The sequence below is a fragment of the Chrysochloris asiatica genome, unplaced genomic scaffold (assembly GCF_000296735.1).
Source record: "Chrysochloris asiatica unplaced genomic scaffold, ChrAsi1.0 scaffold00010, whole genome shotgun sequence".
NCBI lineage: Eukaryota > Metazoa > Chordata > Mammalia > Afrosoricida > Chrysochloridae > Chrysochloris > Chrysochloris asiatica.
In genome coordinates, this window is record NW_006408528.1 from 31,808,588 (window position 1) to 31,832,658 (window position 24,071).

The 24,071-nt window shown below is 38.6% G+C and overlaps 1 protein-coding gene and 1 pseudogene across 1 annotated transcript in view; one reads left to right on the top strand and one right to left on the bottom strand.

Moving 5' to 3' along the window:
• The window catches only part of MAGI2 (membrane associated guanylate kinase, WW and PDZ domain containing 2), a 1,931,490-nt gene that overhangs the window by 374,934 nt on the left and 1,532,485 nt on the right, over positions 1–24,071 (top strand). The window lies entirely within an intron of this gene.
• On the bottom strand, positions 1,817–3,139 carry LOC102816020 (annotated as a pseudogene).

Here is a 24,071-nt window from a genome sequence, read left to right on the forward strand (position 1 = left end):
TATACTTAGTAATCCTGGAATTGCAGACACAATGAAATGAGAGAGGCTGAAACCAGAGCTGAGTCAGAATCCCAGTTTATCTGTCAGTCAAGGAACAAGAGTTGTGATTACATAGTCAAGGAATTAGTAATATATCAGGGACATAGTTTTACAGAAAACTAGGGTGTGTGTCATGGAGAGCTTGTCAAAAGCATTTCATCACCTCAGAAAATGAGAAACTACTTTTCTTCCAGCAGGTGCAGGAATGAGTCCACAATATTTGCATGTATTACTTGGTTCTTCATCTCTCCTCTGGTCACACTGCCAAGGACATTTACTTTTGTGCTGTCATTTGCCCAAAACCTTTTAAAAAGCTTTCTAAACACACTTACCTTCAAAAATTTCACTCCCTAAACAATATTAAAATATGCCTACACCCTACATTATTTTTTTAAAAAACATCATCTTAAGTTTTTATTACACTCAAGGTATTAAGACAAGTAGAAAATAACCTTGTAATTAGGATACTGTGTCAGTCAATAGATAAGGAAACATCACTACAGTATGAAGAGATTTACAAATGACTGAAATATACAAGATGAGACAGCATTAACAGACAATTGGAAATGAGGACGTGGTTTTTTTTTGTTTTTTTTTTTTCTTGTAGAAATGTTAAATTTTCTAAAAGAAAAGGCCACATTAAACACAGCTCTCTATGTGTAACCATGGAGACATGAAAGAAACATTCTTAACCCTTAACTATTAGCATAACAGACCCTATTGCTTCTATTTAACCGCCTTTGCCAACACATGCCTACTTCCGTTCCTAGCTTTAAGAAACAATTTCCTCTAAGGAATACTAGTGCAACCTAACCCTTAAATAATGTCATTTACTTTTAAAGTTACAACCTACAGAGAAATTAACACCTTGGTAATGTAACAATGGCAACCATTCTCCACATGCACACTTCTCTTAGAACAAGTCCCCTTGGCAAGTAGAGTAAGGTTTATGCTAAAGCTTCTCCCCAACCACCACAAATTCCCTTCTTTGATATGTCCCTGCTACCCTCAAGCCCCCACCCCTACCCCTCATTGACATTCACCTTTCCCATCCCAAAAAGTGCAGCTCATGGGAACCTTTCTAGAAAAACACTTTAAAGCATCTTAGGTGGGTGTCCCAGCAAACATGCTTTTTTAAAAGCCCCGTCTGCATACCAGAGGTGATGTTGTTGGCCTAAATAACCAATGATAACCAATTCTTAGAGATGTGTTCTTTTTTAAAGCCCTCTGGTAGCGTAGTGGTTACAAATCGGGCTGTGAACCGCAAGACCAGCAGTTCGAAACTTATCAGCTGCTCTGTGGGAGAAAGATGAGGCTTTCTGCTCCCATAAAGATTTGCAGCCTCGGAAACCCTGAACAGGGTCGCTATGGGTCGGAACCGACTTGACGGCAGTTAACAACAGCAACAAGGGTAGAGAAGGTATTCTTTGAATACTTGGGTTTTAATGGTTTCACTTAGCTTTCCTGGGATATAGAGAACATCTCCATCTTCCCAGACAACCTGGGGATGAGAGAAACCAGCTCTTGACCAGTTTGGGTTGCTTCCCAGCCTGGGTTCTTTCCTAAGAACTAGTTCTTGCTTCCACAAAAACCGTGAACCTGATCACAAGTCCACCTGTAACAACTCTGCTCTGAAAAAGCTCACTGAAACACACTAGTACATTTTAAAGCAGACGCTTAAGATTTTTCATATATTAAATGATTATTGGCACAATGTTCTCCATACAGATTCATGTATAAATATTGATGATGCATGCGGGCCAGAGCCCTGGATGGATTAGCCAATCTTCACCAATTTTATGTTGGCAATGATTCCACCTCTTCCCTTCGAGCACTGGAGGGAGAGCTGCTTCATCCGGGTCTCCGTGGCAGGACTCTCAGTGGCCAGGAGGCCTTGGCTCTTACCACCAGCACTACCACTGCTGCTGAGACCCCGATTGTTGTTGGCTTTGTCACTTGCTTTATTCTCTGCCCCTTCTGCCCTGTCCTCTCGTTCTACCTCGCATTCAGTGGAGGAGGCCCCACTACATTCACTGCGAGGACCCAACACTGGGAACATCATCCCAAACTCTGACAGGGACACAGGCCTGGGTAAGTCCAGGCTGCCAGGCCTCACAACCCCAGGGAACTGATCAGACATCTCAGATGGGCTTGTTGGTCCGGAACAGACTGGGGTTCCAAGTCATCTTCAGATACGAAGTTGCTGCAGTTGTCATCTTCAAAGGCCTCTGAGGCCACAGAAACTGCATCCAGCTCGGGCTTGCTTCCAGATGGGTCTTCCACAGACGTGTTGCTGCCCTCGGACCCGACACCACAGCCCCGGGGCCCCATGGTGCTGGAGATCATCTCCAGGTTCTTCGGGACTGTCTTGTACTTGCCTTTGGCCAGGGCCAGTTTGGCCTGCAGGTCGTCCACAGTCTTCTTCAAGCTGCACGTAGTACTTTGCCTTGAGTTCGAAATAAGGCTTGGACTTGTTGATGACTCTCTTGAGCGTCTTCTCCAGCTGCTGCATGCGGCCATGGCTGCGTTGTCGTTGTCTCTGGCCGCAGTTTCCTTATGCACCAGCGTACTCCTGGTCTTGGCCTGTTCTGCCTCCATTACCCTCTGAGTGGCGTGATTCATCATCTTTGCCAGACTGAGTCAAACTGCCCCTTGTCATCCTCAAGCAGCCGCTGCTCGGCCAGGGAGATGATGGTCTCCTTGGCGGCCCAGAGCACCTCAGTGGCCCTCTGGAAGTCGTGCATGGCTTTCTGAGCTTCCAAAAGATGTGCCTGCCTAGCCACCTTCCCATCTCCCAGAAGGGCTTCGAGTCTTCCACTGTTTTGCCGATTTTCTTCACCAGTTCATCCAGCTTCACCATTGCTTAAACCAGAACAGAGCAAAACTTTTGTTGAGCATCCTGAAATTCAGTCTCCCATCTATTGATACCGTCCGTGGATTGATTTAGCTTCTCTAGTTCTCCCTGGATACAAGGGTCCACCTCCTCTTCCTCTTCTAGTCCCTGCTCCATCACTTCCTCGTTGTTCTCCTCTGCATCTCTGTCCCCAGTAGGCAGCAGGAGCTCTATGGGCTCCTCGGAGCGACTCCGACTGGGATCCATGCAGGCAGGAGCGCTGCAGCCAGAAGGCAAATGGTGCATTAGCCTCCGGAGTACTGGAGGGGTCGCAGCCCCCGCAGGCTTGTCAGAGCCACCTCACCACAGCCCGACATAGGGAGCCGCAGTGGCTGACACCAGCTTGCTTGCGATGTGGATCCTTCCGGCCCTGGCAGAGCCGCACCCCATTAAATATAATTTTGATGTAAAATAGGCAGATCTGACATCAATTCCAAACTCACTTACTTAATTGCTGATGAATCGGTCAAAAATCACTTGGTTGTGAGCAGCAAAATTAGTCCAAGCAGTAGGCAGGATGGCCAGCCTAGAGCATGACAAGATTCTGTAGCAAGCAGAGGGAGAAAAGGCTGCAAGGAAATGTGTCTATCAAAAGTGATATGGTTTGTATTGAAAACAATTGGATTAGTACGTGACACATCTTTTGGAACTCTAGAGAAAAACAGAATTGCATTATAGACAATTCTGCAAATTAAGAAAAAGGGGCGAATAGGTTTAGAAAAAAGGAAATGTAATGAAAATACAGTTGGGTTTAAACTGAACAATAGTTTTAATGATGAAAATATTGATTACCAACTAAAAGTAATGTACTCATTATACTGAGTAGATAGGGAGAATGGTTATTGGCGATAAATAGGATGGCATTGTTGTTGTTAAGTGCCGTTGAGTCTGTTCCAGCTCATAGCAACCCTGTATAGGGTTTCCAAGAAGCAGCTGGTGGAGTTGAACCACCAAATTTATAGTTAGCAGTCCAGTGCTTATTCTACAGCAACACTCCAGGACTCCAGGATGGCATTTGTTGTTAAGTGCCAACAAGTGGACTCCAACTTAGAGACACTGCAGAGGATTTCCAAGGAGCAGCTGGTGGGTTTGAACCACCAACCTTGTGGTTAGCAGTCCAGTGCTGATCCTACAGTGCCATACCAGGAGTCCAGGATGACATTAAAGGAGGTAAATTTGCAATAAGATACTGTCAGTAGATGATAACTAAGAGAAGATGAAGAAGAAAAAATTAGAAGTAATAGGATTAGAACATTATTGATAGATATGATATAAAAAATACAAGTTAATCAAATATCTTAAATGATTGGAACCACGAGGGGCAGGCCAATTTCTTTTTTCTCTAAGTATCTACTAGCATTGCTTTATAAGATGTTTTTTAAATAAAGAATATATGACAAATAATAACATGTTTATCATTTCTTTGAATCCATTTTCTGTTCTCTTGCAATTAAACTTTATAAATAAATGTCGGATCTTAAAAAATACTGGTAACATATTGATTGATGCTAGTTGAAGAGGCCAGAGATGAATTTAATATGCCTTTTACACAATGACTTCATGTGGGCGAACTGCACAGAGATGTAGAGAAGTAAACGCTGGTCATGCCCAGTGCAGCACTCCTGAAGGATTAGTATCTGACTCACTGCCGCCCTAGGCAGAAAGGCAGCAGCCGCCCATTTTACCTCTTGTAGCCAGAGCCAGGAGCAGAACTGGAAGGAAGAGTGTAAAGGTAATACTGGTCTCATTGGAGTCTGAGTTACTAATCAAATAACTTTTTCATTTTCAAAATAGTCAGAATTAGAAAATACTTTCAATTCCAAAATACAAATACATCTCACTTTGCAATGCCACTTTCACCATGAGAATTTTGCTTATATTACAGGGTTTGGGATGCTTTTCCCCCCTCATTTTCTGGCTTTTTCTGAAAATGGAATATAGTCTATTAGCATGTGACAAGGGAGCCGTATGCAGCATGTGAAAAAAGTAGTTAATTGTCATTAAAAGCTTAGCTGATGAAATGAACATCACAGATGTCAGTGTACGTGCACATCTGATTTTCATTTGTAAGAGAAGCGTTCATTACCACCACATTAGTCAGTGATAGCTGCTGCAATGCGTTGGTAGTTAGTTGACGCCGAACATCTGGCTATGTTGTTTTTGATTGCTAGGTGACCCCAGCTTCTCTCATGCCCACTGAGAACAATGACAGTAAATCAGTGTTCAAGATGTTAATTTTATTCTTTCTGGAAAAAATACTTATTGAATTATAAAAGGATTAGAATGGATCAAAAAAGGTCATTAGGTCCAATAGCCTTCTAATTTTAACTCCATATTGCTTATTGCCCAAAAAGGGTCTCCTAGATGATCTTTGGACATGTCTCACTTAAAATATTATAATATCTTCATTTTTTCTAAGAGCCTAAATTGATAACTTAGTGTGCTATTTCTCACCAATGCCCCATTAAAAGTAATTTGATTGTCTCCATTAATTCTCATAACCTTTGCCATAGCAAACGTTGCACATTGCATACAGCCCCCACACACACTTTTTTTTAAAGTAATCTCAGACTAAAGACATGAAAGAAACACAATTATTTTCCATTCTCTGACGTTCATCAAGAGAGCCAATTGTCTACTTTGTCTATGAAATGTCTACATTTTAACTTGCTTAAGCATGGTATTAAGTGTATGGACATACACAAGGATGTTATGCAAAAAAAAAATTTAAACTAGGTTGAATGTGGGTTTAACTGCTGGATCAGAAGAGAAAACCCTGGTTCCAGGAGTAATCAATAGAACCTACATAAACAATTCAATCTATTCCTATTGGAATTAACTCTTTGTCTTTTAAAGCACCCGACATATACATTAATATTCATGACTCTATCTGCTCTAAACAATTATTACATTTATGATTTCTTATGAGAATAACCATTTAATAAACTTGTTGCTACAATTTAGAAAATACCAAAACTGACAGTTCTTGGTGGTACAATAGATATTTCAAAAAAGATCCTGTCTCCAAAGAAGGCTGCATATCTTATGGTGTTGTTGAGTCTGTACCACCTCATAGTTGCTTTGTATAGGGTTTCCAAGGCTATAAATCTTTGCGGGAATAGAAACTTCATCTTTCTCCCAAGGAGCAGCTAGTGGACTCAAACTGCATACCATGTGGTTCAAAGTCCAGTGCTTATTCTACAAAGCCATAACTCCCCCATATCTTATTATACTGTTGTTGTTGTTGTTAAGTGCTGTTAAGTCCATTCTAACTCATAGCTACACTGTATAAGATTTCCAAGAAGCATCTGGTGGGTTTGAACTTCCAGCCTTGCGGTTAGCAGCCCAGTGTTTAGCCTACAGAGCCACACCAGGATGCCTTATGCTAGTAGTACTTTAATTGGTTGAAAGGATAGTGACAGCTTTTAAGCTTTTCTTGTAAATATGCAATGAAATGGTAAAAGCAGAGTCCCACAGAAAATTGCTTGCCCACATTCTAATTTTAATAATGTTTCAGTTAAAAAAAAAAAAAAAAGGTGATAAATGCATTTGAGGCCTAATCTTGTCAGAGGGAAAAGGATAAATGAGCCAATTGTAGGAGGTCCTTTCAACTTTCCAACTACCTGAGTACCATTTAAGAAATGGTAAGCTTGCTTAAGTAGAACACTAAATCCTGGAAAAAAAGATGATTTTGCATTTGATCAATTAAGGACTGAGGCTAAATTTTATAGATCCTTAGAGCCCTCTTCCCTTTTGTTCTCCTCACTCAGATAACTTCCAGTATGTCAGCATACCCAGAAACCTCCGATTGGTAGTTGCCTAAGAAGGCCTCTGCCCATTGTAATGAAAAGCTTAAAATTGTAACCATTTTATTATTCTGTGAGAAAAATGTCATCAACAAAAGTACACAGTACAATCCTCCAATACAGCAGTCATTCCAAGAACCAGATGTATAAATTGTGGTGACAATGCAAGATAAAAATGTGGTGACCCCTTGTTTTGTTGTTGTTGTTAAGTGCCATGAACTTGGTTCCAATTCATAGGGACTGTGTATTGGGTTTCCTAGGAGCAGCTGGCGGATTTCAACAGCTGACATTGTGGTTCGCAGTTCAGTGCTGATCCTACAGCACCATACCACGAGCAGTGCCATTAAAGATGCCAAAGTATAAAACTTAGTTTTCCTTTTCTTTGCGGTCTTTTGTCAGCTCATGGTAGTCTTTTAAATTTTTCTATTTAATGCCATTCTAACTAAGTAAAGGAGTTCTGGTGTGGCACTGTGGGCTAATGCATCAGACTGCAAAGTCATTTGAACTGCAACGCCGGTGGTTCAAGCTCACCAGCTGCTCCTTGGAAACCCTATACAGAGGTGTTATGGGTCGGAAATGACTTGACAGCACTTAACAACAACTAAGGAAAAGTAAAAATTTCCTATTATTATGATAATACTATCTTTAGTCTTTGTATTGTATAATGCCAAATTTAAATGCAAATATAGAAATGTTTAACTTCTATGCAAAATCACTGTATTTGCACAATTCACAATCTGTAGATATATGGATCCATATTTTATTCTTACTAGAACCATGGCAAAACAAAACAATATTAACTCAGCTGATTTAATTCCACTTGATTCATAACTCTAACAATTCTCTCTACCTTCAACCAGTGATGAATGAGGAAGGACTGAAATGATAAGGCCTATTTGTTTCCCTAAGGAGCTCTGGTAGCGTACTGGTTACTAATCGGGCTGTGAACTGCTAGGTCAGCAGTTCGAAACTACCAGCTGTTCTGTGGGAGAAAGATGAGGCTTTCTGATCCTGTAAAGATTTACAGCCTCGGAAACCCTATACAGGGTCGCTATGAGTTGGACCACGGCACACAACAACAACAACGTTGTTTCCCTATCTTCTTCTTTCCTTCTGTGTCATTTCCACCATAAGTGACTGACCACTAAAGAGATGTAACACAAGCGAGAAAGGGTATGACAATATTCCTTAGACACTCATGGTTTCTTAGGAACCTCATTGCCTTCTTTCTAATTTGGAATCAAACTGCAGTTCAAGGAGTAAGTGTGATCTATCAGGACTGTTAACACCCCTGCTTCCTCTATCATAGACACATGTCATTCTTACCTTGTACTCATTGTGAATCTTGCTGTATGCACACACAATGGGGCGCCTCTGGAATTCTGTACTGGTGGAGCATCAGAACCCCTAGATGTGAACAGAGTACCAAGGAATGTGTAGAAGACACACATATTACATGTATCTCCGTATCCCACTGAACTTCAATTATAAAACACAAGTCCAAAAATAAAATTATTAAGAATTTCAAAATGGCAGCAGCAGAGTATGAAATGAAGTATGTGCCCTTTCTGAGCATGGGGCCTTCTGGCACAGCAGAGGTGGCCTACCTTGAACGCTGTCTAGTCTAACACTAGTACTGACTTGCACTTTGGGAGGCTTTACTGCTCATAGATACTTTCCATCGGCCTTCTAGAGGGTGAAGTGACATGGGGGCACTTCTAAAAGATATTACAAAGTATTCGGTGGCACCTATTTGGAACTGATTTGAGGGCACATAACAACCACAACATTCAGCATATGAATCCTAGCATCAAAAATTCCCAGCATAGGTCTTAATAAAAGTAAACTGAAGCAGGAGCAAATTATTCAAAGATTAAAATTAACCAGCAAATCAGACTTTGATAAAACTCACCTTCCCAGCCCATTGATCAAGGCCGCTGGTGATGGTGGTTATGTGCTGGCAAGTTCGTTCTGACTCATAGTGATCCTGTATGGGGTTTCAGAGGCAGGAAATCTTTATGGGAGCAGAAAGCCTCAACTTTCTCCTACAGGCAGGCTGGTAGATTTGAACTTCTGACCTTATAGTTAGCAGTCCAACTCATAACCTACCATGCTACCAGGGCTCCTTCAGGTCATTACTAAATGTTGTTTTTAATTGCAACTACTGTACAGACTTAGAAAAAGTGTGTGTACACTAGTATTCATAGGAAAACCAATTCTCTGTGGACATTTTAGCACCAACCCTTAAAAGCATCTTGTTTGTGCTCTGTTGGTACTGCCCATGTTGGTACTGGTTTATGTTCAAGAGACTCTGAATTGTGAACCTTAATAAAATATCAGCGCTGCTGATTTGTCTCATTCTGTTTCAGTACATAATATGAAATTTGGTAATGTGAGACACTAAACGTCTGATTTATTAAAGGATGGGCATACTATTGGCAGCAAGAGAGAGCAAGCTTGACACTTAGGATTTTATTACCTTTTAGAAGAAAGGAAAGGAAAGAACATTAGGCTGAGGAACTAAAAACAGTGCTTATTTCTCTAACTTTGAAAGAAATAAGATTTGTGAGGGCCGTAGTATGATAGATTGTATTAGTCTGATAAAGGACTCAGAGTTAGGAGAACTGTGAAATTCTGTGACCCATATTTGCTGGTGTGGAATGTTGGTCAATTTCCTGAAATCTCTGAAGTTATAGACTTCACTGTAAGGATAATGATGCCTAACTGCTGAACTCTTTGAGGATTAAATAAGATACTGCGGAGAGTGCTTAGTGGCTGGCCTACAATAATCAGTAAGTGACAGCTTCTACGATTAGTGACGTGGAAGGATAATGGAAGCAATAGTACTAGTGCTTTCAGTGGCGGGGGGAAGTCATAGTACTAGTGGATTCAGTGTGTAAGATGTGCAATAAGTAGTTCTTCAGCGTCAATGAATGAGTCATTTTTGTGGACCAAGATAAAGATTATGCTTTAATTTTACTAATAATTGTCACTTTAGAATTATAAAGATAAAGAGATCTTTATGAATAGAATGGTTTCCCCAAAAGATAAATGGAAGTCTTAACTCCTGTATCTGTGATTGTTACCTTGTTTGGAAATAGGATTTTTTCATTGTTGCTGTTGTTAATGAAGTCATACCTGAGTAGAGGGGGCTAAACCCAGACCTGTTCTGAGTGGTGTCTTGTAACTGGGAGGACATATACAGGTAGACATTTGAGGAGCAAGAGGTTATGTGAGGACTTGTCTACAAGCCAAGGGATTGTCAAGAAACACCTGGAGCTACTGACAAGAAAAGACCCAGTGCCCTGATTTTGATTTCTAACCTTCAAATTTGGGATAAATAAATTTCTGTTCTTTAAAAAAAAAAACCACTCGTAGTATTTTTGTTACAGCAACACAAGAAAACTAAGGCAGGCAAGAAGTTTGTAATTGCACTGAACAGTTTGCCTGTATATGCTTATTTATTTGATTGTTTGCTTTATGGCATATGGCAGAAATATCGTTCACTTCACAAAGAATTGTTCTGGCACAAGGGATACAAATGTGATATAGTTATGCTACCTTGGCATATGCCTCTCTGGTGAAATTGATGTTTACTGGGAACATTTTTCCTAAGGGAGCCTTGATATTGACTTAGTAGAAGCCCAAAGACTGATTAGATTAGAACTGGAAACCCTACAATGGCTACGCAATGTGTATATGTTATTTGTCCATTCACTCAATCTTTGTATATGCACAAGGCAAAGTTTTATGGAGATAAGAGATATAATCAGATAGGAAACTTCATCTCAAAAAGTTTCTGGAGGTAGAGGTAAGACATCTGTAAAAATTATTACCTAGTAAGTTAGGTAATGGGAAACACAGAAAACTACACGCAGGGAAACATACAAGGTATGTTGCTTTCTTGATATGCAAATTATAACTCTTGCACTTAAGTACAAGCCATTAAATAAAGGAAATAGTTCATTAAGTTAAAAATTATCACAATAGATATATGAATGCTAGGTATATACAGAGAAGGAATGAAGGCAGAAACCTGAACATCACTTACTGTTCATTATAGCATGTTGCACAATAGCCAAAAGGTGGAAAAATGTCCACTCGATGGCACTTAACAACAATAATAACAGATGAATAGATAAAATAAAATGTGATCTATTAATAGAATAGAATATTATACAGTCATAAAGAGGAATGCAGTTCTGATGCATGCCACAACGTGCATGAACCTTAAAAACAATGCTGTTAGATGCTGTCGAGCCAGTTCCCATTCACAGAGTCACATGTTGTTGTTATTAAGCACCACTGACTCGGTTCTGACAAATAGCAACCCTGTATACAGTTTCCAAGAAGCACCTGGTGAACTTCAACTACTAACCTTGCAGTTCAAACACACCATGTGGTCCAGTGCTTATCCTACAGCTCCACATCAGTACTCTATAGAGACCCATGTTGTTGTTGTTGTTAAGTGCTATTGAGTCAGTTATGACTCAGCAATCCTGCATAGAGCTTCCAAGGAGCAGCTGGTAAATTTGAACTACCGACATTGTGGTTCAAACTGACTTTGCAACCAAATGTTTATCCTACAAGTGCCACAAGAGGACCCATAGTACACCAGAAATAAGCATTGTTTGGTCCAGAGCCATTTTCACTGTCTTTTCTGTGTTTGAGCCCATTGTTGTAGCCACCGTGTTAATCCACCTCACAGAGGGTCTTCCTTTTTTTCACTGACTCTGTATCAAGCAGAGTCAGTGACTGGTCCCTGCTGGTCTAAAGTTGTTGTTAGGTGATTTTGAATTGGTACTGACTCATAGCGACCCTGTGTGCAACAGAACGAAACACTGCCCAGTCCTGGGCCAACATCACAATTGTTAACACGCTTGAGCCCATTGATGCTGCCACTTGGCCAATCCATCTCATTGGGGGGTCTTCCTCTTTTTCTCTCACCCTCCACCTTACCAAACATGATATCTTTCTCCAGTGACTGGTCCCTCCTGACAATATATCTGAAGTATGAGAGATGAAGTTTGGCCATCCTGGCCACCAAGGAACACTTTGATTGCACTTCTTCCAACTTCTGTTGGTTCTTTTGGTAGTCTATGGCATTTTCAATATTCTCCTCCAACACCATAACTCAGAAGCATCAATTCTTCTACGGTCTTCCTTATTCCCTTCCAGCTTTCACATTCATATGAGATTATTGAAAATAGCCTGGCTATTTGGGTCAGGCACACCTTAGTCCTCAAGCTGACATCCTTGCTCTTCAACACTTTAAAAAGATCTTGTGCAGCAGATCTGCCTAATGCAGTACATCATTTGATTTCTTGACTTCTGCTCCCATGAGTGTTAATAGTTGATCCAAGAGGAAGGAAGTCCTTGACAACTTCAATATTTTCTCCGTTGATAAGAATGTTGTTTATTGGCCCAGTGGTGAGGATTTTTGTTTTCTTTTCATTGAGCTGCAATCCATACTGAAGGCTGTGGTCTTTCATTTTCATCAGTAAATATTTTAAGTCCTCTTCACTTTCAGCAATCAAGGTTGTATCATCTGAATATCACAGGCTTTTAAAGAATCTTACTCCAATCTGATGACATGTTATTCCTCATATAACCCAGCTCTTCAGATTATTTGCTCAGTATACTGGTTGAATAAGTATGGTGAAAGAATACAGCCCCATCACACACGTTTCTTAATTTTAAACTATTCGGTGTTCCCATGTTCTGTCCAGACTGCCTCTTGGTCCATGTACAGATGCCTCATAGGCACAATTAACTGTTCCAGAATACTCATACTTTACTATGCTGTCCATAGCTGGTCATGATCCACACAATCAAAAGCCTTTACGTAGTCAAAAAAGCACAGGTAAACATATTTCCAGTATTCTCTGCTTTCAGCCAATATCAATCAGACATCAGCAATGATATTCCTTGTTCTACATCCTTTTCTGAATCCAGCTTGAACCTCTGGACGTTCTCTGTCAATGTATGCTTGCAGCCATTTCTGTATTACCTTAGTAAAATTTTACTTGCGTGGAATATTAAAGATACTGTCCGATGATTTCTGCATTCTTTTGGGTCACGTCTCTTTGGAATGGGCACAAATACAGATATCTTCCAATCAGTCAGCCAGATAGTTGTCTTCCAAATTCCTTGGCATAGATGAGTGAGTGTCTTCAATGCCACCTTGCTTTCTTGAAAGCTTTCAATTTTTATTCCATCAATTCCTGGTGCCTTGTTCTTTGCCAATTCCTTCAATGCATTTTGGACTTCTTCCTTCAGTATCATTGACTCTTGATCATATACAACCTCTTGAAATGGTTGAACATCAGCCATTTCCTTTTGGTACAGTGACTCTGTGTATTCCCTCCGTCTTCTTTTGTTGCATTCTGCATCATTCAATAATTTGCCCAGAGAATCCTGATGTAAAGTAATTAAGATTAAGTCTCATATCCTCAATTCTAAGGAGCGTTTTGACTGAACTTCTTCTGACACAAATTCGTTTATTCTGGCAGTACATGATACATTTAATAGTCTTCCATAGGATAAGCATTGGACTGCTAACTGAAAGGTCAGCAGTTCAAACCCACCAATTTCTCCCCAGAAACCCTATATAAGATTGCTACGAGTTAGAACACACTCAACAGCAGTTAGCAACAACAACAACAACACCATAACTCAAAAGGCATAAAACAACAATACAATTCTTCGGTCTTCATTATTTGTTATCTAGTTTTGACATACATGATGTGATTGAAAATACCATATTATGAGTCAGGTACAGTGTATTCTTCAAAGCAAAGAATTTGCTTTTTAAAACTTTAATGAGATCTTAAGGTTTGCCTAATGCAGTATTTCTTTGATTTCTTGACTGCTGCTTCCATGAGTGTAGATTGTTATTGTTGTTAGGTGCTGTTGAGTCAGTACCGACTCATAGCGACCCTGTGTACAACAGAATGATACACTGCCCTGTCTGTGCCAACCACACAATCATTGCTACCTTTCAGCCCATTGCTACTGCCATTCTGCCAATTCATCTCATCAGGTGTTTCCCCCTTTTTTTCTGGCCCTCTACTTTACCAAGCATGATATCCTGCTGTAGGGACTGGTCCCTCCTGACAATATGTCCAAAGTATGAGAGATGAAGTCTGGCTTACAGGGAGCATTCTGGTTGTACTTCTTTGAATGCAAATCAGTTTATTATTTTGGCAGTCCATGATACTTTTAATATTCTCCTCCAACACCGTAGCACAAATGCATCAATTCTCCTATGGTTTTCCTTATTCACTTTCCAACTTTTGCATGCATATGAGGTTATTAAAAATACCATGGCTTGTGTCAGGTGCACATTAGTCTTCAAACTGAGTGACATCTTTGCTCATCAACACCTTAAAGAGGTCTTCTGCAGCAGATTTGCCTAATGCAATATGTCATTTGATTTCTTGACTGCTGCTTTCATGAGTGTTGATGATTGATCCAAGCAAAATGAAATCTTTCACAACTTCATATTTAGGATTTGATATCTCCTCTAGTTTCCCTGCCCTGGTAAATGACACAACTATATATTTATTTGCTTACCCAGAAACCTGAGAAGCATCCTTGGTTCTTCTTTCAAATTATTCTGTACAATTCACAATCCCCAAATTTGAATGGTATTTGAGAAATTGATCAAAGTAACTTGAATTTTGTGTGGAAAAATAGAAGTATAATGCTGGACTTGCCAAGATAATATGAAAAAGAAAAATAAGAAGAAATGTTCCTACCAAGAATTACAATACATTATAATTCCACAATAATCAAGACAACATAGTGCTATGCACAGAGAATACAAGCAATTCTCTGTATTGACAGAGAATACAGCAGCTGTGGGCTCAAGCATAGCAGCAAATGTGAGGGTGGGCAGGATCAAGTGATATTTCATGCTGTTATGCATAAGGTTGCTATGAGTTGAAACCTAACAACAACACAGTGCAATAAAATTTGAACTTGGAGAAATAGCCATGCTCATGTGTATAAATATAGTGTATAATGATGGTTGTTGTTATTGTTATGTGCCGTGGAGTCGGTTCCGACTCATAGCAGCCCTGTACAGGGTTTCCGAGGCTGTATATCTTTACAGAAGTAGAAAGCCTCATCTTTCTCCCGTGGATCAGCTGGTAGTTTAAAACTGCTGACCTTGAGGTTCACAGCCCGATTTGTAACCACTACGCTACCAGAGCTCCTTATAATGATGGTAGTTTCAATAAATAAAGGGGATGTCTTTCTTTCAAAATTTGGTATTGATTTACTTAATAACCTAATTATTATGGAATAAAATAACTGCTATATGCGTCAAAGTTAAGCCAGATAGTAAGAATTTAAATATTAAAACATAGGAGAGAAAATTTTCCTTGCATATAATATGTTAATATTTTAGACTATAGTACTAAAGGCAAAACCTGCAAGAAGACTGTCATACTGACTTCAAAGAAATTAGAAACATACAAACCAAAAGTTCTGCCTATTATAAAAGTATTTTCAGTATATATGACAAATATTAATGTCACTAATCTATAATTAGGAGTCCTGGTATGATGCTGGACTGCCAACCACTAGGTTGGTGAATCAAATCCACCAGCTGCTCCTCAGAAACCCTATACAGGGTCAATATGAGTCAGAACTGACTCAATGGCACTTAACAACAACAATATATAACTAAGCTCCTAAGAAAAAAAAGAATAATTCCATTTTTAAATGGGCTAAAAGCCTGTACAGAAAATTTATGTGCAAAAAAACCTCCAAAACCCAAACCTGAAAATGGTCCAAACCATGTAGAAATCTACTTTTATTAATCAAAAAATACACATTGAAATTGTAAATGTCATTGAGTCGATTCTGACTCATAGTGACCCTGGTAAGGGTTTCCAAAGAGCAACTGGTGGGTTTGAACCACCAACCTTGTGGTTAGCAGTTCATAATTTATCCTATAGCGCCACACCAGGATTATAGGGCTCATTATAGCAAAGTTTAAAAAGTTCAGAAAATTAAGTGGCTCATACATCTAACATATTTGGTTCATACAGATATCATATTTAAATTATGCAAATTTATACTTAATAACATGAGAAAGTGTTCTTTATTGCATTGTTGTTGTTAGGTGAATCTGAGTTGGTTCTGACCCTACGCACAGCAGAATAAAACACTGCCTTGTCCTGTGCCATTCTCACAATTGCTGCTACGCTTGAGTTCCAGGGACTAGTCCCTTCTGACAACTTGTCCGAAGTATGAGAGACAAAACCTGATCATTTTATGTGTTGCTAATTGCCATTGAGTCAGTTCCAACCCATACCGACCCTGTATAGACTTTCTGAGGAGCAGCTGGTGAGTTTGAACCACTGACCTTGTGGTTCAACTAGACTTTGCAGCCCAGGGCATTAGCCCACAGTGTCACACCAGGTGTAGTTGTTGATATCTCAGAAACCAGAAACCTAAAATAACTAAGTGAATTCTCTAAATTGATTTAAAGGCAGAGCTGGGACAACTGATATCCTGTAATCAATCCAGAATTCTTTTATTGCACAGAAGCAGTCCCCACGTAATCATTCTAGTGGAGGCTCCGTCTAAAAAAAGGGGGGTTTTGAAGTATATAGTCATGAAATTCAGTCATACAAATCCACTCTTTCCTGCTTTCAAGAAATTTTTTTCTGAATGTCAGTCCTCAATTTTCTTTCATGGTACAGCAGCCAAATGATCCCAAAGAATCCTTTTCAGGAATGAATAAAATCACTAAATATGTGTATATACCCATGAAACACAACCATGCAAATAAACTTGTACAATTTTCTTATTATTTTTATAAATTTGATATCATGTAATTTTGACTTTAAATTCTTTAAAATTGTTAATAAAATTGAGATGGTTTCTATTTCCACTCCAGGAAAACACATCGACTCCTTTGATCTCTTGAAAGATTGGTATTGTGTTGCAGAGGGAATTTTTTCCCATTAGAATTAATATGAGACATGTCTTCTAGTTCTAGGTATACCAACAAATGATGCAATACATTGTTCAGTATAAACTTCAGATGAACAAAGGGGTAAAGACTAGATTAAGAATAAATACTAAACTTGGTAGAAGTTTTCCTAGTACAGATTGGTCTGATTTATTAATATTTCCATTATATATGGTGGTGATGGTAATGTACCATGGAGTCTGTTCTGACTCATAGCAACCTTGCGTAGGGTTTCTGAGGCTGTAAATCTTTACAGGAGCAGAAAAAACTCATCTTTCTCCCGCGGAACTGCTGGTAGTTTCGAACTGCTAACTATGAAATTAGCAGCCTGATTCGTGACCACTATGCTACCGAAGCTCTTTTCCACTTTATATAATTCCATTTAAAAGCAGAAACTACCACTGACACACTACCTTTTGAAAAAATGTAAAACAGATTGTATAAATTTTGCTTTACTGAAATAGAATCAGAAAATTAAATTTAATTATTTGATTAGAGTTCAAATAGCACTGTTGTCTATATTAAAATTTTATTACTAAATTATATAATTTAAAAATATTTCAGTATTTATTCATTATGTTGAAAAATCAAAGAAGGTAGATCAAATCAGCTTTTTCAAATGACCTCCTTCACTGATGGCCCATAAACTCACTCTAGTTTACGCCATTGATTTCCCAGAAGTAGAGGCTTAAGTTTTCTTCATAAGATTTTAGTTTCATTCTACTAATATAATTTCCAAATATTAGCATTTGTCTTGGGAGACATTACTGATTCCTTAAAGCAAATGTAGTTTCTAGCTTTTTAAATAATGGCAATGATATTCTTAAGAGCGTCATATTTCAAAATATTTCGGCATTAGTGTGGTATAAACTAAATTCCTAGATGATTTGCTGAGTAACAGTGTAGTTGTCATTTCTGAGATTCTGACATCATATACTCAGATACTTCACACAACTATGCTGTTGTTGTTGAGTGCCATGGAATCAGTTCCAACTCATAGGGTTTCCAAGGAGCGGCTGGTGAGTTTGAACTATTGACTTTGCAGTTCAAACTGAACTTGAGGTCAAGTGCTTATAGTATGGTGTCACACTAGGACTCCACAAACTATATTGGAGGTATATTCATATGATCCCACATGAAACTTAGAGGTGGCTTCTAAGTGATTTGGGCATTAAGTGGCAAAAATGATATAATTGTTTATTTTTCATTTTGTTTGTCCATTCATACCTGTTGAAGGGTGTCTGTGTGTATCTATATACACTTTTTACCATTGATTTTAAAGATATGAGAAAACTTACCTTAAGCAACAGATAAAATTTCTTCAGTTTGGACCAGAAACGTATACAAATAGGCATATTTTAACTTAGTACAGATGATCTTTTTTTTTTTTTCAATGTGCATATACTTTATTATTTTCAATGCCTTTTTGCTTTAGCTAATATCTCCAGTACTAATTACAACTGGTAAAATTCGATATACTTGCCTTAAACCAAATCTTATGAGGGAAGCATAGTCTTTCACATTAAATATAATGTTAGCTGAAGATTTTACAAAGTCCCTGCCTTACACCAAATCTTATGGGGAAAGCATGTTGTTGTTGTTAAGTGCCATCGAGTCGGTTCCGACCCATAGCGACCCTGTACAGGGTTTCCGAGGGTGTAAATCTTTATGGGAGTAGAAAGCCTCATCTTTCTCCCGCAGAGTGGCTGGTAGTTTCGAACCGCTGACCTTAAGGTTCGCAGCCCGATTCGTAACCACTACGCTACCAGAGCTCCTTATGGAGAAAGCATAAAGTCTTTCATATATAAATATAATGTTAGCTAAAGATTTTCCAAAGGAGCTCTGGTAGCGTAGTGGTTATGAATCGGACTGCTAATCTCATGGTCCGTGGTTCGAAACTACCAGCCGTTCCGCGGGAGAAAGATGAGACTTTCTGCTCCCGTAAAGATTTATAGCCTCGGAAACCCTGTACAGGATCACTATGAATCAGAACCAACTCCACGGCACATAACAACAACAACGACTTTCCAAGATATTCTTTAAAAAATTGAGAAAGTTCGGTTTTGTTTCTATTATTCTGAGACCTTTTATAACGAATTTTTAAAATATCAGTTTATATTAAAAGAATCACTTTATTTGACTTTTCAAATCTATTAATATTAATGCTTTGAATTATATTTATTGTTTCTGAATTTTGAGTCAATCTTACATTACTGAGACCAGCTGCACATGGTCTTGATGTATACTTTGTTTATATTATTAGATTTATTTACTAAAATGTTGTTAAGAATTTTTCCTCTGTTTATGAAGTATATTGGTCTGCAGTTTCCTTTTTGTGTGATGTCTTTTCTGGTTTTTATATCAGGATAAGACTGGGTTTATAGAATAAAGTGGGTAGTGTTCCTTTCACTTTAAGTTTCTAGAGGAATAGTTGTAGAATTGGTATTATTTCTTTAAAAAAAAAAGTTTTTATTGTAACTTATGTGATAGTTTATATGGGAGAACATTAGCTTTACATTCATCCTATCGTATATCATTTCATTGCAATGATTACTATCCCCTCCATGCATCATCAAACAACCAAAGGGTACAACTCTCAAGCCTGCTCCCTGGCCACCAGCACACAGTCCCTCTGCCTCCCTAAATCCAGAGTCCCCAGCTGCTCCATCTCTCCACATCATCATCTCCGCCTCCATCTCTGATGTCACTGCTTCTCTGCATAGGGTCCCACACTCTTCTTCTCTCCCTTGATGGTCCCATAGCAGATGATCTTTTTTAAGGTACAGGCTGATGTCTCAGCAGCAATTTGTGACTATTAACTTATGCTTGACTACTTTAATTCCATCACTCCTAATAGTATTTCCCATTTCCTTCCATCTTAGGAGGAATCCTGGTTTGGTGATGTAGGATTTGGTGGTTCAAATTTGGTGGTTCAAACCCATCAGCGGCTCCTCAGAAGCCCTCTACAGAGTCGATATGAATCAGTACCAACTCAATGGTATTTAACAACGACAACTAGCTTAGGAAGGTTTCCATCAGTAAATTTCTCTTTAACATTTAAAAATAACCCATAATGCTAGTATGAGTTATCTTCAAAATGCCCATTCTTGGCCATGTTATAATCAGGTTTAGTTCTTTGCATATGTTTGCCTATTATCACATTCATTAAAATCCATATTTGGTTAAAGGCAGATTTATCTCCTGGCAAGTAGAATGAACTGACTAAATGGATTGGTTGATTCATCTAATGATTTACTGATTTGTTTAGCAAACACTACTGAGTATTTGTTCAGGAGCTCTGGTAGTGTAGTGGTTACGAATTGGGCTGCGAACCTTAAGGTCAGTGGTTCGAAACTACTAGCCACTCTGTGGGAGAAAGATGAGGCTTTCTACTCCCGTAAAGATTTACACCCTCGGAAACCCTGTACAAGGTCGCTATGGGTCGGAACCGACTTGATGGTACTTCACAACAATAACAACAACAATTGAGTATTTGTTATGAAATAGACATGGTATTTGCTAGAAAGATAACTCTGATGTTGTATCAATGCTCTATAAGCTCCAAATAGAAAGAGAGGTGGGATGAATAGAAGTGCATAATGTTGGCAAAGAGTCAGTAATTGTTGAAATGGATGATAGATGCATGGTGGTTTACTCTCTTCTTTGAACTTGTTTGAAAATTTCTACAGTAAAACAGATTTTACTTTATCTTACTTTAAAAATAAGAGCCCTTTATCAGGGTCACTCTACTTCATTGGCCATATATATTTCATTCTCCTAGGAAGAAGCTATTGAAATTTCATTGTTTTTCCTTTGCAAACCTCTTTTTCTGAAACTATCGGACCTGTTGTTCACCTTTTAGCCATTTCTCAACAGCATCAATTTCTTAAACTCTATTCAGAAAAAGGCAATGATAATAATGTCTTCTCGGATTATATATCTCAAGATTTGGGGTTCAGAGTGGAATTAGGAGCTGAGTTTTGTTGGACTATTTCATAGATCCTCTTTCCTTCCTTAGCCTCACTAATTTTTTTGTCATTTAATTATTGTCCTTGCCAAACTTTCTTCTGGACACAATTACCCTGGATAGCCATTGTACCTCTTTCCTAGACTCTGAGTCCGTATTATTAGTGCTAGAAGGTTATCTCCTGTTCTCACCAATTGGTATTGCTTTTCTTAGTATTATGTACAGCAATCTGAGTCTATTTCGGTTCATAACATGAAACCAAGTAAGTTTTCTGGTAACTAATACAGAGATAAGAAAGTATAATAACAAGAGAGATCGAGTGGAAGCATTGAAGGCCAGTAGTGAATCTTATTTTAGAATCTCATTTTAATAAGGGCATAACTACTACTTTTAAGAAGTGATTAGAAGGCTGGCTCATATTTGGAGTATTTAAAGAGAGAAGCTATATTTGGCAGCTGATTATCTCTCAGGAAGTCTTCTTAAGCACATTGCTTAAAAGAAGTCTTCAATGAGCTTAAAGAACGAGTAACTCACAGAGAAGTAAAAGCACAAACTCACTGCAAAGTTGCCGGCATTAAGAAGTTAACTGACTATTCTCAGGTTTCTCTTAAGAGAGGCAATTTGTGGTTGTCTGAGTTACCTGCTGCTGCAGTAATAAAAAATCCCACAAGTACATGATTCTAAAGAACAGAAATTTACTTTCTCACATTTCAGGATGCTAGGAATTCCAGATTCAGGAGATGGCTCTAGTAGGAGCTCTTGCCTTGTCAGTAGTCCAGGGGGTTCCTTGGTATTTGTTGACATCTATGTTTTCTTTGTGTATATGTCTCTGTATCTTTGCTGGACTTTTTAGAACCTAGCAGTGATTAGGTTTAGGCCCAACCTACACAAATATGACCTAACTAACATTATTTAGGGGTTCTGCTAATAATAGGCACAGGGTTGGTAGTTTTAAACCTATCAGCCACTCATTGGAAACCCAGTATTGGGTCTCTGTAAGTTGGAACTGCCTCAAAGGCATTTAACATCACATAAGAAAGACCCAATTTCCAAACAAGATTACATCCACAGTTATAATGACTAGGTTGTTTTTGTTGTTAAGTGCCATTGAGTCATTTCCGACTGATAGAAACTCTGTATAAGGGTTTCAAGGAGTGGTTGATGAGATTGAACCACCGAACCTGCCATTCAAACCAACCTTGCAGTCGAGTGTATTAACCCACAGTGCTACACCAGGACTCCATAAGGACAAGGCATTCAACACATATTGTGAAGGGATAGAAGTCAATCCACAGCAGTATTTATAAAGATATAATGATGGAACTTCAAGTCATGCTATCCACAGCAAAGTTACAAGCTCTTTCAAATTAGAGACCTTGCAATATTTGTAAAGATTAAATGTTAGCATATTTAAAGTGTGTACTACACTGTCTTTCACATCAAAAGCACTCAGAGGTTAAACTGTCACTATTATTGTCTTTTTGATATCTTCTACACTGTACCTGGTCATCTGCTGAGTACATAGAAAATGCTCAGCAAGATAGTTTTAAGTTAAATTGAAATAGTGATTCTTTTCTTAGAAAACAATAGCACTCTGTCAAAGAAAGAAGCTGCCACAAACACTGTATTATACAAAAAGTTGTTGTTGTTGTTGTTGTTGTTATGTGCCGTGGAGTCGGTTCCAACTCATAGCGACCCTACACAGGGTTTCTGAGGCTGTAAGTCTTTACGGGAGCAGACCGCCTCATCTTTCTCCCGTGGAACCGCTGGTAGTTTCGAACTGCTGAACTTGAGGCTCGCAGCTCGATTCGTAACCACTACGCTACCAGAGCTCCTTTATACAAAAAGTAAGGGAAACTATTACAGGAAAATTGATGCTGTAGCTTGCTTATTAGAATTTTAATCAGAGGACATTGTCTAATATAACTGGGTGATTTTTAAAATGTGGTTAATATATAATATGTATATAATGATCAAAAGTTAGAATAAAGATGAAAAATTTAATGCATATGTGTTATATTTTCATTTTGCCATGATATAATGTTTTCAAAAATAGAATAGTGATTTGGGGCAATAATTATACAAAAGCAAAATCAGAAGGAAAATAGTGAACCATATTTTTGCAAATAATGTACCCATGTTAAAATCATGCATACATGTAATATGCACACTGCCCATACTGCGCATAGTGTGAGGGGGTCAGGCATTTTTCAACAACTGTATAATGCATATGTTTTCTACGTAAAAGTATGGTGTACAATTGAGATTCCAGGCTGGCAACATTCTTAATTGTTCTACAATTTAAGCATCTTCTGTTTAGTCTACTATTCAGTTACATTAACAGAACTCAAAGTCATAACTCTGAAAAAAGGAATGTTAACAAATCAAGGTCTTTTCCCATTTCCATCTCTGGTTATCTACAGAGGGCAGCAAAGAGCTTCAGCTCAAGGACTAGCAGGTTGGGATGATAGCTTTTAAGAACTGCTTTCTGATTCAACATTATCTGAAGCATTGTAAAACATGTCAAAAACAAGGTTCAGTGAGTTAAACTTGCATGCTTGCTGTTTGTCATATGTGGAAGAGAACCGGGGAGGGCATGGGTCAGAGTCAGTTACTTGACTGCAGCCAAGGAAAGGCACAATCAGTGTGTCAATCATATTATTAAAACTGTTCCAGGCTTGATACTAACAACGGTGGTTTAAAGAAAATTATTTCACTTAAATATTACCAAAAAAATTACAGTCAGATTTTCACAAATATAGACTATGGTTGTTGTTGTTGTTGTTAAGTGCCTTCGAGTAGGAGCCGACCCATAGCGACCCTGTCTTATAATAAAATTAGAAGTTGATAACCATTAATGAGTAATTTAAAACAGTCTATAGTATTGCGCCATACAATAAGCACTGGATTGCAAAGCACAAGTCTAGAGTTCAAGCCCACCAACCTCTCTGCAGGAGAAAATGAAGCTTTCTGTTCCCACAAAGATTTCAAGACTAGGAAATTTATAAAGAGTCACTAGGAGTCTGGACAGACTCCATGGCACTTAACAGCACTAATAATATTTTAACACAAGTTTGTAACCACCCAGTGGACCCTTGGGAGAGAAACCTGGAACTCTGTTGTCTAGAATACCTTTTGAGACAGCTCTAACCGATTACATAGGGTCACTATAAGTAAAAATGGACTTGACAACACCTAACAGCTACAATATAGAAGCCCTGATAGTGCAATTAGTTAAATGTCTGGCTTCTAATTGCAAGGCTGGCAGTGGAAACCCTCTAGCTGACTTCTCCAATCATGTTTTGTAGTCTCAGAAACCTTACAGCACCGTTCTACTCTGTCCTAAAGGATTGCTATGAGTCAGAATCAACATGACAA